This window comes from Pristiophorus japonicus, chromosome 19 (assembly GCF_044704955.1).
Source record: "Pristiophorus japonicus isolate sPriJap1 chromosome 19, sPriJap1.hap1, whole genome shotgun sequence".
NCBI classification, from domain to species: domain Eukaryota; kingdom Metazoa; phylum Chordata; class Chondrichthyes; family Pristiophoridae; genus Pristiophorus; species Pristiophorus japonicus.
Genome location: NC_091995.1, coordinates 58,762,830 through 58,775,976, shown reverse-complemented (window position 1 = coordinate 58,775,976; position 13,147 = coordinate 58,762,830). Strand labels below are relative to the sequence as shown.

At 42.9% G+C, this 13,147-nt stretch overlaps 1 non-coding gene across 1 annotated transcript; it reads left to right on the top strand.

Moving 5' to 3' along the window:
* The first annotated feature begins 7,735 nt into the window (after positions 1–7,735).
* trnar-ucu (transfer RNA arginine (anticodon UCU)) lies at positions 7,736–7,828 on the top strand. The gene is given in 2 exon segments: positions 7,736–7,773; positions 7,793–7,828. It is a non-coding gene; the product is annotated as a tRNA-Arg (tRNA).
* Positions 7,829–13,147: the final 5,319 nt, after the last annotated feature.

The window sequence follows — 13,147 nt, the reverse complement described above, 5'->3', positions numbered from 1 at the left end:
GTAATGCCTTTTTTCACACATGACATGAAATACACAGGAAGATCGCACAACACGTTTGCTCTCTCTCTCTCACACACACACACACGCACAAACTCACAAACAAATAACATTCCTGCACCATCCAAAGGCAGTTTTTGAAATCTGAAATTTGAAATCCATGACAGACAACACATACCTTTTAAACAGGGACTGAATGATCCGGGACTGATAGCACACCCTTTTAAAGTGACACTTAATGCTGCGGGACTGCCAGCATATCCCTTTTCAACAGATACAGAAAGTTGCGGGATTGAAAGCAAATCCCTTTGAAACAGATATAGAATGATCCTGGACTGAGAGTTCATTCATTTTAAACCGGCCCAGAATGGCACGGGACTCAATGCAAATCCCTTTGAATGCAGAAACAGAATGATCCTGGACTGACAGCACACCCGCTTTAGACAGATACAGAATGATCCTGGACATCTCGCATTTCCACTGTGAAAATCCCAAAGAGAGAACAATATCCCTAGACCAACGAGCCTCGGACAGTAAAGTGCGCAACCCATTATATATTAGAACCTCATATTCTGGTAGTAAAGAAAGATATTCGTGCCTGTGCTGGGTCTCTGAGAGAGCGATCTAATTCGTCACCCTCTCCATAATCCTGTGAATAAGAACATGAGAACGTAAATTTTCCTTTTGATGAATATATTGGGACGGAAATCACGGTGCTCGGCTTCCCCCACTCGCTCGCCTGAAAATAGGAATAATGTTCCGCATCTACCTTTTGGTCCTGCGCCCTCCAGCAGTCTGCGTGTGAAGTCTTCTCTTCCCGCGCTTCACAGCGCATTCAAGTCTTAGAGATGCGGAGTGAGAAGCTGGATTCACGTGGCACTGTACAGCCAATGAAGGTACAGTATTATCATTCACAATAATGGCATCTCCGTAAGTAGGGGTTCTCATTATTGCGAGTAAGAACCACCCCCCTCCCAATCATCCAAATACATATAAAAAGTAAAACAAGCATCTCACGTATTCAATATTAATTTAAATTAAATTTAATAAATGTGTTAAAAATATATATATTTTTCGGATTTTTAAAAAGGTTTTGTAATTAAGGTTTAAAATAAACTTACCTTAGTGGACAGGGTTTTTAACATAAAAATGTGTTATTAAATTTTATTTTTATATGTTTTAAATCTCTTACGTTGGTAAAAGTAGGCTATGCATCTGCTTTTCCCAGGAGCAAGAGTTTTAAGGACATTCGCTGGACAATAGTTGGCCAAATAGCGCATACTCACCCCTGCGAATGTCGTTCTCCTGAAGATGTGTTGTATCTGTCAAGCAAGAATTTGACTGATTGGAAAAGCTGGTTTTCGGTGCATGCGCCTCGCACGCCAAAGAAGGGCTTTTGCGGGTCTTTGCTGGCTGCGTACATATTCCGTACATATCCGGTGAGGCCGGAATTTCAGGCACTATATTAATTTGAGACATGATATGACCAAAGGGCAGCATTCTTGACAGTAAAAGGCTAATTTGGCCATGAGGTTTAAGACGATTGACAAAAGAAGAGGCTTCAAATGTTTAACACAATAAGGACGAGTATGGGATTCGGACCCACGCATGCAGATCACAATGGGTTTGCAGTTATTCGCCTTAAACTCTGGGCCGCCTCATTTCCCGTTTGTAGCAACGATAGGCATTGAACTTCCTGCTTTTTGCATCAAAACAGAAATACTCGACAAGAATGTCCACTTCACCGCTTGGCCTACCTATGCAACCAGTTGTTGAAAATGTGCCATCAGCTTTATAAAGCAAACGGCTTTCCTTTACTTCAGGTGATTGGCTGTACACACGTGGAATTAATTGCACCAGATACAGCAGAATTAGGATCTGCTGAAACAGCGGAGTTAGGATATTCATAAAAAGGATGAATTGGGATAGGGCACCAGAAACTGGGGCATTAGGAGGTCCGGAAAAAGTGGAATAAGGAGCTCCAGAAACAGCGGCATTGGTTGATCTCAAGAAACAGCGGAATGAGAGTGCCCTAGAATCAGGGGAAAAACGATCAGGAAACAGGGGAATTAGAATCTCCATAAACACGGAGAATTGCGTTCAACAGAAACAGAGGAATTAGGACCTCCAGGTCCGGGGGAATTAAGAAGGGACACCAGAAACAGGAGAATTAGGAGAGCGTTACAGAAATCTGAAAATTAGTAGAGAGCTCCTTAAACAGGGAAATGACTAAACAGCCCAGATACAGTGAACTTCGTAGCTCCAAATACTGGGGAGTTCGGAGGGGGCATCATAATCAGAGAAAGTAGGAGCGCCAGAAATAGGGTAATTAGGAAGAGGAAAATTAAGAGTTCCAGCACTTTACCTTGTAAATCAGGGGAATTAGGAGCACCAGAAAAGGAGAGTTAGGAGTTAAAGAAAGAGGTGAATTAGGATCACCTTATACAGGGGAATTATGAGCTCCAGTGACAGGGGCATTAGTTACTCCAAAACAGGGAACAAAGGAGCTACTGAATCAGTAGAATGAGGAGCTTCAGAAACAGTGGAATTGGAGCGCCAGAAAGAGGGTAATCTGGAGTTCCGAACACGGAAATGAGGAGCTCCTGAAACTGGGGAATTAGGAGCTGCTGACAGAGCAATGAGGAGTCCCAGAAAATGGAGAATTAGGAGCTGCAGAAACAGGGGAATAAGGAGCTCTTGAAACAGGGGAATTAGGAGCTCCTGAAACAGTGGAATTATGAGCTCCTGAAACATGGGGAACTCGGAGCTCTGGGTACAGGGGCTTTAGGAGTTTCAGAAACAGGGCCATTTGGTGCTCAAAAGACAGGTGAATTAGGACCACCAAAAACAGGGGGATTAGGAGAGATTTCAGTACTTGCACCCCTAAGTATCATTGTCAGGCACAGTTTCTAAGTATGATGCACTCTGATCCATCTTTCTTAGGTCCAAAGTGGAAGAATCTACACTTAGCCACCAAGACCTATATCAGTAGTTATTTTCCCAAACACTTAATAAATGTCTCTTTGCAACTTTATGTTCCACGACACTATTCAAAGTGCCAGTTACTTTGTTATTCACTAAAATTGTGCCTCCGCTTTCTACTTCTCTCCCTCTTTCTCCCCACATCTGTCTTCATGTCATTCACTCTGTTAGACCCATCGATTACCGCGCCGTCTATCTCTGTCTCTACTATTTCTATCTCTCTCTGCCGATCTCTTTCCCTGTCTCCAAAGTGTGTTTTTTTTAATTAATTCAGAAATGTGGGCGTCGCTACCAAGGCCTTCCTTTATTACCCTTCTGGAACTGCCCCGGAGAAGGTGGTGGTGAGCCGACTTTTTGAACCGCTGCAGTCCGTATGGTGAAGGGACTCTGTAGTGCTGACTTTGTCGCAGAGGGTTGATACAACTGAGTGTCTCGCTGGACCATTGAAGTGTCAACCACTGCTGTGCGTCTGGAGTTACGTATAGCCCAGACCACATAGCTCAGTAACATTCTCCCTCTCTCTCTCTCTCTAGCTCTCTCATTCTTCCTCCTCGTATGTCTTTCTCATCCTGTCTCTCCTGTGTGCCTCTCTCTCTGTCTCTGTTTCCTTATCTGTCTGCCGTTGCTGTCTCCCCCATTTGTATCTCTCACCGTCTCCCCCTCTCTGCCCCGAATGTTTCAGCCACCTGTACATGTCTCTGTCTCTTACACGTCTGTCTCACACCCTCTCTCTCTCTCTCTCTCACTCTCACTGCCTCACCCTACCGTCTGTCTCTCTCTCTCTCTCTATCTCTATCTCAGCCCAGTCTGTTATCTTTCTGGCTAACCACTGTCCAGCTTCCCTGAGTGTCACTTACTCTCTTCCCTCCACCATTCCTCCGTCTACCACTTTCTGTCACTCTCTGTCTGCCGTTGATCAATCTTCCCCTTCTACCTCCCCTGTCTTTCACTCAGTTCCCCCTTCCATCATTCTCCCCCGACTGCCTCCTCAATTCTACCTTCTACGTCTATCTCTCTCTTTGTCACACATAATATCTTTCTTCCCCCCTGCCTCCCCAATTTGTCTCCATCCGATTCTCACCCAGTCGGTTAATCTTGCCGTCCCCTCTCCAAAGTAATCTCGCTATCTATACTCCCCACCGTAATTAACTCACTCTGTCACGCACTGTCTGTCTCCCCTCCCCTCAGGACTGTCTCTCTCTCTCTGTGTCAAAATCTGTCTGTCTCGCTTTCTGTCTCTCCGGACTGTCTCCTCCCCATCACAATCTCCTGTCTGTCTGTCTCTTTCTGTGTCATGCACACAACTGTCTCCCCCTGCCTGTCTATCTCTCTGTCACCTTTACCAGGCGTAACATTGTGAAGGAGATTTTCTAGGCAAGAGTTGGGAAAATAGCACAAATCTCCGACCGCAAAGACCCTTCTCTCGGCGATGCGTTGGATCTGTCAAAAGGTATTTTGACTGTTCCCAAGTGCCGGTTTTCGGCGAATGCACATCGCGCACTGAGATGCGTATTTGAGGGGCCTCGATGGGTGCGTGGTGACATCGTACTTGTCCTTAGAGACCGTATTTGTTGGCCCATTATTTGGAACTTGCCACAGATGAAGCTCGAGGGCTTAGTGTCTTCACTACTATGAAAAGTGAGCGACACTCGGCCATTGCTGTTAAATTTACTAACGGCTGCAGCAGATTCCTGGTGTAATAAACACTGAACATTTATTAACCAGAGTCTTAAAATACAGTCTATGAAATGAGAACGGATGAAATTTCATCGCACGCAAACCAATCTGATTCAAGTGTGGAAGTCTCTCTATTCCCATGTATTTCCCTCAGTCTAAAACAGAAAGTTACCAGTTATCAATGGCGATTACAACAATTATCAATGTTTCACCGAGTTTCATGAAATTAATTTAATAAGCTTCATTTTAATTTATAAATCCCCGAACGGACATCGATTCTGTGCCGAGGAGGATAGAGCGCTGCATCCTCACCACTAGTATCATTCACTGGGGCGAGTAAAGGACCAGCATAGTTAATGCCGATAACTCGTGAACCAGTCAGCCGGCCATTGTGCGAATCTTCAAAGGGAGAATATTCAGAGTAAACTCGTCGCAACAGCAGTGAACTGCAATAGAAAAACAGCAAAAGCCTGTGTTTTGCCCCGGCACACATGGCGGAAATGAAACGGCGCAGATTAACCATTTTGAGGATTGAATGTCTTTTAGAACTTGCTCGTTTCATTAACTGTAAAATACATGATTTATTTTAAAGACTTGGATATTTTATTACAGTTCTCTGCTGTTGCGACTTTAAAAGAACAACAACAACAATTTAGCTCCCAGATTGATGCGTGGTATCCGGATCGGTTTCAATACCCACAAACTGGCGTTCTCGGATTATAATATCGGATTACAATATTAGAGTATCTGGATTACCTTGTTGACGCTTCACGTCAATGACATTTAATCACAACCCCGTCATCAGAAATCTTTCCGCAGATGCTGCCCGACTGAGTATATCCAACGTTTTCTGATTTCATTTCAGATTTACAGGATTCGCAGTACTTTGTTTTTGAAACTAAAAGTAACATAAGCTGAGGTCATTGCGGATTCGAAAATCAGAACGTTTCCTGCAACGGCAAACGTGAGTCACGCTTGATGCCTAATCCAATACTTCGACATTAACATAGTCCCAAAGCAGAAGAGACAGCAGAAGCAGTGCCGCAAAAAGATCCAGCTAAGAGAGCGCTATACAGCCAGCGCCTCACAACTAATCTGGCATGCCTTGATGACCCTGAGATGCTGAATGCCCATTGCGCTTGGTCTGCCCTCCAGGCCTCTATAACCAATGCCTGTGAAGAGACATCTAGTCACTCAACCAGAAAACACCAGGACAGGTTTGATAAAAATGATGTAAACTACAGAACCAGTGAGAAGCTTTTTAACTTACGCCACCTCCAGGCCAGGTCCAAGATCACCCCAACCTCTGTCGTTGAGCTACAGTACGTGGACGATGTATGCGTCTGCGCACATTCTGAGACTGAACTCCAGGATATAGTTGATTTATTCACTGAGGCATATGAAAGCATGGGCCTTATGCTTAACATCCGTAAGACAAAGGTCCTCCACCAGCCTGTCCTTGCTGCACAGCACTGCCCTCAAGTCGTCAAGTTTCATGGTGTGACCCTCGACAACGTAAGCCATTTCCCATACCTCGGGAGCCCCTTATTAAAAAAAGCTGACATTAATGCGGAGATTCAGCACCACCTCTCAATGCCAGGAGTATGCAGAGGTCAAGCGCACGCAGCGGAAGAAGCATGCGGCAAACCAGTCCCACCCACCCCTTCCCTTGTCAAACATCTGTCCCACCTATGACAGAGTCTGTGGCTCTGGTATTGGACTGTTCAGCCACAAAAGAACTCACTTTAGAAGTGGAAGCAAGCCTTCCTCGATTCCGAGGGACTGCCTGCGATTATGGTTTCCTCCCTGGGCCAGATAAAGAACATCACTGAGTGGGTGCAGAATATTTTGAGGGTGGGCAGGGGAACAGCATCAGCTGTGATTGATGTGGGAAACAATAACATAGGGAAACAAGGGGATGAGTTCTTTCAGTCAGAGTTTTAGGTGCATTTGAGGAAATTAAGGAGCAGGACTTCAAAGTTATTCTATGGTTTATTCCCAGTGCCCAGCGCTATTGAGTTTAGGAATAGTAACGTGTGTCTGGATAAACGGTGCATGTTGTTGCGCTACAGAATCCTGTAGCATTATGACCAGTTCTGGTGCAGGCGGGACCTTTTATAGTTGGACGGGTTGTTCATCAACAGAGCTTGGACCAAAGTCTGCGCAGGAAGGTTAACTAATGGGGCGGGTGAGGGGTTAAACTAATTTGGCAGTGGATTTTTGCAGCAGGATGAAACATCTTTAGATGTTGAAATTATGCCCTGTATACCCAAGTCCAGATGTTTATTATATATCACATAGAGCAGTGAATGTGGCCTCAGACAGCGCATTACAGCCCATCCAAGGGAAACGAAAAACCAGGGCCAGGCCAAAACTTCCCATACACCGAGCACAAGCACAGGCACAGCAGAATTTGCCGAGGATCCACACAGATTAAAATGTTCTGTGATCAGTGATAGTTGTAAATATATTTTGCTCTCTCTCTGTGTTAAGTTGCAATTTGTTCTATGGGATATAAATATATGTTGTGTATATATGTTAGTGTTTATGTATTTGAATGCAATAATTTTATTATGGAGCATCTGTGTTTGTTATAAATGTATTTTCTGTGTGCATCTTTGTATCTTCGTTAATTTTAAATAACTCATAAATAAACGCAAATATAATTATAGCACAGAGATCCTTAGAGATAAATTCATAAATAAAACAGAGATAAAAACAAATATATTTATAATAACACAGAGATGAACTGAAATAATTTGATTACCAAGGTTCCACACAAGTTTATTTACAAATCACAGATAGATGCACAAATATATTTATAAATTTCACTCACGTATATCTAAATTCATTAGAAATAACAAAACTTCATACACAAAAATAAAACACAACTATGGCAAAAATCTATGCAGTCTTAATAACTGAAGACTTCTTGCAGAGAGCCGTCACAGACACGATGGGATGAATAGCCTCCTTCTGTGCTGAATGATTCGATGATTCTTTGTCTTCTTGCCTGTAAGACAGGTGGAATAGGCAGTTGTATGATGGGAGCACTGATACCGTAACATACCTGCACGGACCTCTAGTCGCGCAATTGGTTAGCGCGCGGTACTTCTATGATAGTACGTGCTCGGAAATGCCGAGGTTGTGAGTTCGAGCCTCACCTAGAGCAGCCGATTGTTTTGCTTATTGTATTTATTCATCTCACTTGTCTATTCCGCCATATGCCCGATGCTGTCTGTCACTCTTGCTGCGTTTATCTCAGTGTCAATCTGTGGGGTAATTCTGAATGAATACCCGTGTCTGTTCCCCACATGAAATAATTGAGGCGATCAAGCAATTCCTCGCCTGACACTAGGAAACTAATAACCCAACATTTATAACAAGATATTGTTTAGTGTAAATACAACATTCCATCTTGAGTGATATAGGTTTAATTCTGTACAAAACCAAACTATAATAACAACTTGTTTCCAATAAGCCATCTTTTATTGAAGAAGCGCTACCTTTAAACCTCAAGGAGATTCATAACTAATAAACATAGAAGTCAAGCAGTCAAACAGTAGAGTGGGTTCTGAGACTGTGGAATGCCCTCGCCCAGAGCAGCAGATTAAAACAAGGTTTAAAAACTGGCAGTGTGCAGGGGGAATAGAAGGGAGGAAAGAGAGCCACAGGAAAGCCACAGGAGTTTCGGAAGCTTAGTGAGTTAATCTCTGACCACAGCTTAGTTGCGCACGGCACGGAAATTGTTGCTTTTAAATATGAATAAAATGCAACGTGTGTTTGCAGCTGCTTCTATTTCTGTCCTGCTACAGGCATAGGAAAATGAAAACAGGAGGAGTACATTCAGCCATTCAATCATGCTCCACCCTTTAATTATAACATGGCCTAACTGTGTCTTCACTCCATTTGCCTGCGATGATTCTATAAACCTTCGTATCCTTGCCGAATAAAAATCAATCAATCTGAAACTTGAAAATGTCAATTGCCCCCAGCCTGGATAGATTTTTAGGGCAGGAAATATAAGACAGGTGGAACACTGGGAAATGGGAGCACTGATACCACATAGCACTTGCACACAATCCTAGTGATGGAATCGGTTGCACGTGGTACTTATATGGTATCATAAGTTTTGGAAATGCGAGGCTGTGAGTTTGAGCCTCACTTAGAAGAGCTGATGATTTTGCTTCTGACATTTCTACAGGAATCGAAGGTACAATTGATGTATTCCCAAATTTTATCGAGTCATTCACTGTTTTATTCCAGCAATTAGTTTCCTCTTGCACACAATATTGCAACGGCGGATGAGAGTTGTACTTACTTATGGGATAGAGTGGAGGCGTTTTTACATTTATTCAGTAACTCTGATGTAAAGAATAATGTGACAGAAACACACTCGATTTCAAAGAGAAGATGTGTAAACACACTGTTTATCGGCACATAATTCCTGCACCATATTCAACAGAAACAAGGATTCTCTTGAACACTTCGCTAAAAATGCTGTGCTCAGTGTCACAATGGCTCGCGCATTGGACCTCTCGCTGATTCTGTTCTATAGAAACAATCAAACTTGTCGATTCGAGTCGCACCAAAGTCCAATTGTAAATTAATAGAATGGTTACAGCACAGCAGGAGGCCACTCGTCCTATCGAGAGCGTGCCAACTCTCAGCTAGTCCCACTCCCCCGTGCTTTCCTCGTAGCCCTGCAGGACAGGGTTGGCTGGTTCCGAGGCTGAAAAGTGAAAGTTTGCAGCAAACTGCAACTGTCTGCGATAGCCCGCAAGGGTTAATGCTTTGGGCTTGAAATCCACTCAGCGTGTCCTGCTCGCTGCGATAATGTTTAAAGCACCGTTCAGTGCCCAAACAAATAAGAGCTGTAGCTGCCGGGATCCATTTCCCTCTCTCAGAGCCTGAGAGATCCGCCAGGGAGGGAGGCGCGTTTAAACTGTCACCCAATGATCTTTTACCCTTTTACAATATTTCAAATACAGCATCATAGAAATTTACAGCACAGAAGGAAGCCGTGTGGCCCTATCGTATCATTGCCAGCCTATCTCACTTTCCAGCTCTTGGTCCGTAGCATTGTCGGTTACGACACTTCAAGTGCTTATCCAAGTATGTTTTAAATGCTATGAAGATTTCTGCCTCCACCACCCTTTCAGGCCCCGAGTTACAGACCCACTCCTCAAATCTCCTCTGTATCTTCTACCAAAATTACTTTAAATCAATGACCCCTGGTTATTGACCCATCTGCTAAGGGAAATGGGTCCTTCCTATCCACTCTATCTAGGCCCCTCAATACACCTCAATAAGATCTCCCCTCAACCTGTTCTGTTCCAAAGAAAACAACCCCAGCCTATCCAATTTTTCTTCACAGACATTTAACAAAGTAAATGAGCAAAATCAATTAGCAGTCCATCGCCTTAACATCTCGTCTACAATCGAGGACAATTCAGCTATTCCATTTTAGATGTTTTGCATGCATGCAGAAATACGCTGCAAGAAAGTTCCCTTCACGACGTGTCCTGCCCATGCATTAAGATCGACACTGTTGAAAATGTACAATCAACTTCTGTAAGCAAAACGCCTTCCATTACTACAGGATGGCTGTGAACTGTCTACTCGAAAGATTAGGTGCGGACCGCTTTCAATCAGACCAGGCAGCTTGGCCACGCCGGTTTCAATACCGACCAATACAGAACTCTCCACAGTTGGACCACATTTGGCACATTGTGAGCAATTTTGGTCGCCATGTTATAAAATAAGTTGGAGAGGCATTGGATAAGGTGCAGAGAAGATGGTATGCTTTCAAGAAAGAATCGACAGGCTCAATTTATTTTGTCGTGAAACGAGAAGTTTGAGGGGTGACCTAATTGAGCTCTTTAAAATCTTGAAAGGTTTTGATAGAGTAGGTACAGTGTGTTTTCTCTTGTTTGGAAGAGCATCACTAGAGCCCATCAATATAAGATAATTCAGCAAGAAATAAGAAGAAACTTCTTTACTCAGAGAGTGGTAACAATGTGGAACTCGCTACAACCAGAGTGGTTTAATCAAATAGTATAGATGCATGTAAGGAGCGAATAGATAAGCATATGAGGGAGAACTGAATAGAGGGCTATGCTGAGAGTGCTAGATGAGGAAAGAGGGGAAGATGCTCCACTGGGCCACAAACGCTGATCTTGACTGGTTGGGCCGAATAGCCAGTTTTTGCACTGAAAATCCTATGCAATCGTATGAATTCAACACCCATGAGATCAATTCATAAGGCAAATTCTCAGAACTTTCAAAGCTAGAGGAAATTGCACTGATTAATACTACGGGCATAGGGTGTTTCAAAAAGATGTCAAGATTAACGCTCCTTAAAAAGTACCTCTTTGACCAAGCTTTGGGGCATCTGCCGTAATTTCTCATTTATGTGGCTCGGTGTCAATGTTATTTGTTTTGTCTTATAATACTCTTGTGAAGCCCTTTGTGACATTTTACTATGTTAAAGGCGCTATATAGATGCAAGTAGTTGTTGTTGTAATATTTACCTCATTGTCTCACTGTTTCAGGTTTCAAAGAAAACGTGCTGGTTTAGAAGGCATACGGCATACTTACCTTTATTAGCCGAGGTATATTGTACAAGAGCAGTCAAGTTATGCTTGAGCTGTATAAAACACTAGTTGGGCCACAGCTGGAGTACTGATTACAAATCATTACAGGAAAGATGTAATTGCACAAGAGAAGGTGCAGAAGAGATTTACGAGGATATTGCCTGGACTGGAGAATTTTAGCTATGAGTAATGATTTGATAGGCTGGGTTTCTTTTCATTGCAACATAGAAAGTTGAGGGGAAACATTATTGATGTGTTCAAAATTATGAGGGGCCTAGAGAGAGTCGATAGGACGGACCTATTTATCTGAGCAGAATGGTCAACAATCAGGGGAAATAGAGTTTAAAATAATTGGTAGGAAGTTTAGAGGGGATTTGATGGGAAATTTCTTCACCCAGAGCAAGTTGGGAGTCTGGAACTCAGTGTCTGAAAGAGTGGTAGAGGCAGAAACTCTCAGCACATTTAAAAAGTGCTTGGATGTGCAGTTGCAGTGCCGCAACCTACAGGGCTACGGACCAAAAGCTGGAAAGTGGGATTTGGCTGGATAGCTCTTTTTCTGCTGGCGCTGACCGGATGGGCCAAAATGTCCTCCTTCCATGCTGTAAATTACTATGATTCTATAATTGAGTTCTAAACGAGGATCTAACTACAGATAAGCCGGCCGTGGAGACAATATGGATAGAATTAAGAGATAGGAAAATATTTAAGACAATATTTAAGAAAATATTTAAAACATGACCATCCGGTAGCACCGGCAGAAAAAGAGCTATCCAGCCAAACCCCACTTTCCAGCTTTTGGTCCATAGCCCTGTCAGTTGCGGCACTGCAACTGCACATTCAAGCACTTTTTAAATGTGCTGAGGGTTTCTGCCTCTACCATTCTTTCAGACACTGAGTTCCAGACTCCCAACTTGCTCTGGGTGAAGAAATGTCCCGTCAAATCCCTTCTAAACTTCCTACCAATTACTTTAACTCTATTTCCCCTGATTGTTGACCATTCTGCTCAGAGAAATAGTCAGAACAATTGTGAATTTATTGAGTGTGTCCGGGCCAATTCTACAACAATATGTTCCAGAACCAACAAGGGGCATGCCATCTTAAATTTAGTAATGAGTAACGAGCCGGATTTATTTAACAGCCGAAGAGTCAGTGAACATTTATTTAATAGCGATGAAAACATGATAGACTTCAACATAACGTTTGCCAGGGAGAAACGCGAAACAGCCACTACCATTCTAGAGTTCGGTAAGACTGACTTCAAGGGGATGAGAAGAGACTGTCCACAATAAACTGGGAAATGTAGTTAATGGGTAAAACGACAGAAGATCAGTGGGAGCTGTTAAAAAATAATTAAAAGTTATACATAATCAGTTGACACCACTTACGGGGCAAAAGCTCTAATGGGCAAAAAAACCAGGCATGGACGACTAAAGAGGTAAGATACAACCTTAAACTAAAAGAAAAAGCGTACACAAATGCAAAAAATAGCACAGGTGCTGGTGAATGTGAAAGATACAAAGAACAGCAAAGTGTCACAAAACAGAAAGTCAGAACTACAAAGGTCAATTACGTAAAGAAACCGACTGGTGAAATGGGCAGACACATAGCAGATGAAAGTTAACACAGAGAAGTATGAAGTGACACATTTTTGGTAGAAAGAATGAGGAAAGGCAATATGAACTAAATGATACAATTTTAACGGGGCCAGATTTATATGTGAAAATTTAAATCTCTTTTAAGCAGCTGCCTCTGGAAATCACTGATCCAGAAACCAGTCAGTAACCTCTCCCATTGCATTGTGTTAACCAGCTCTAAGTCGTACAATTTTAAAGAGGGGGCAGGAACTGGAAGACATGGGTACTTTTATTTTGTTAACAGACGAATAGAGTATAAAA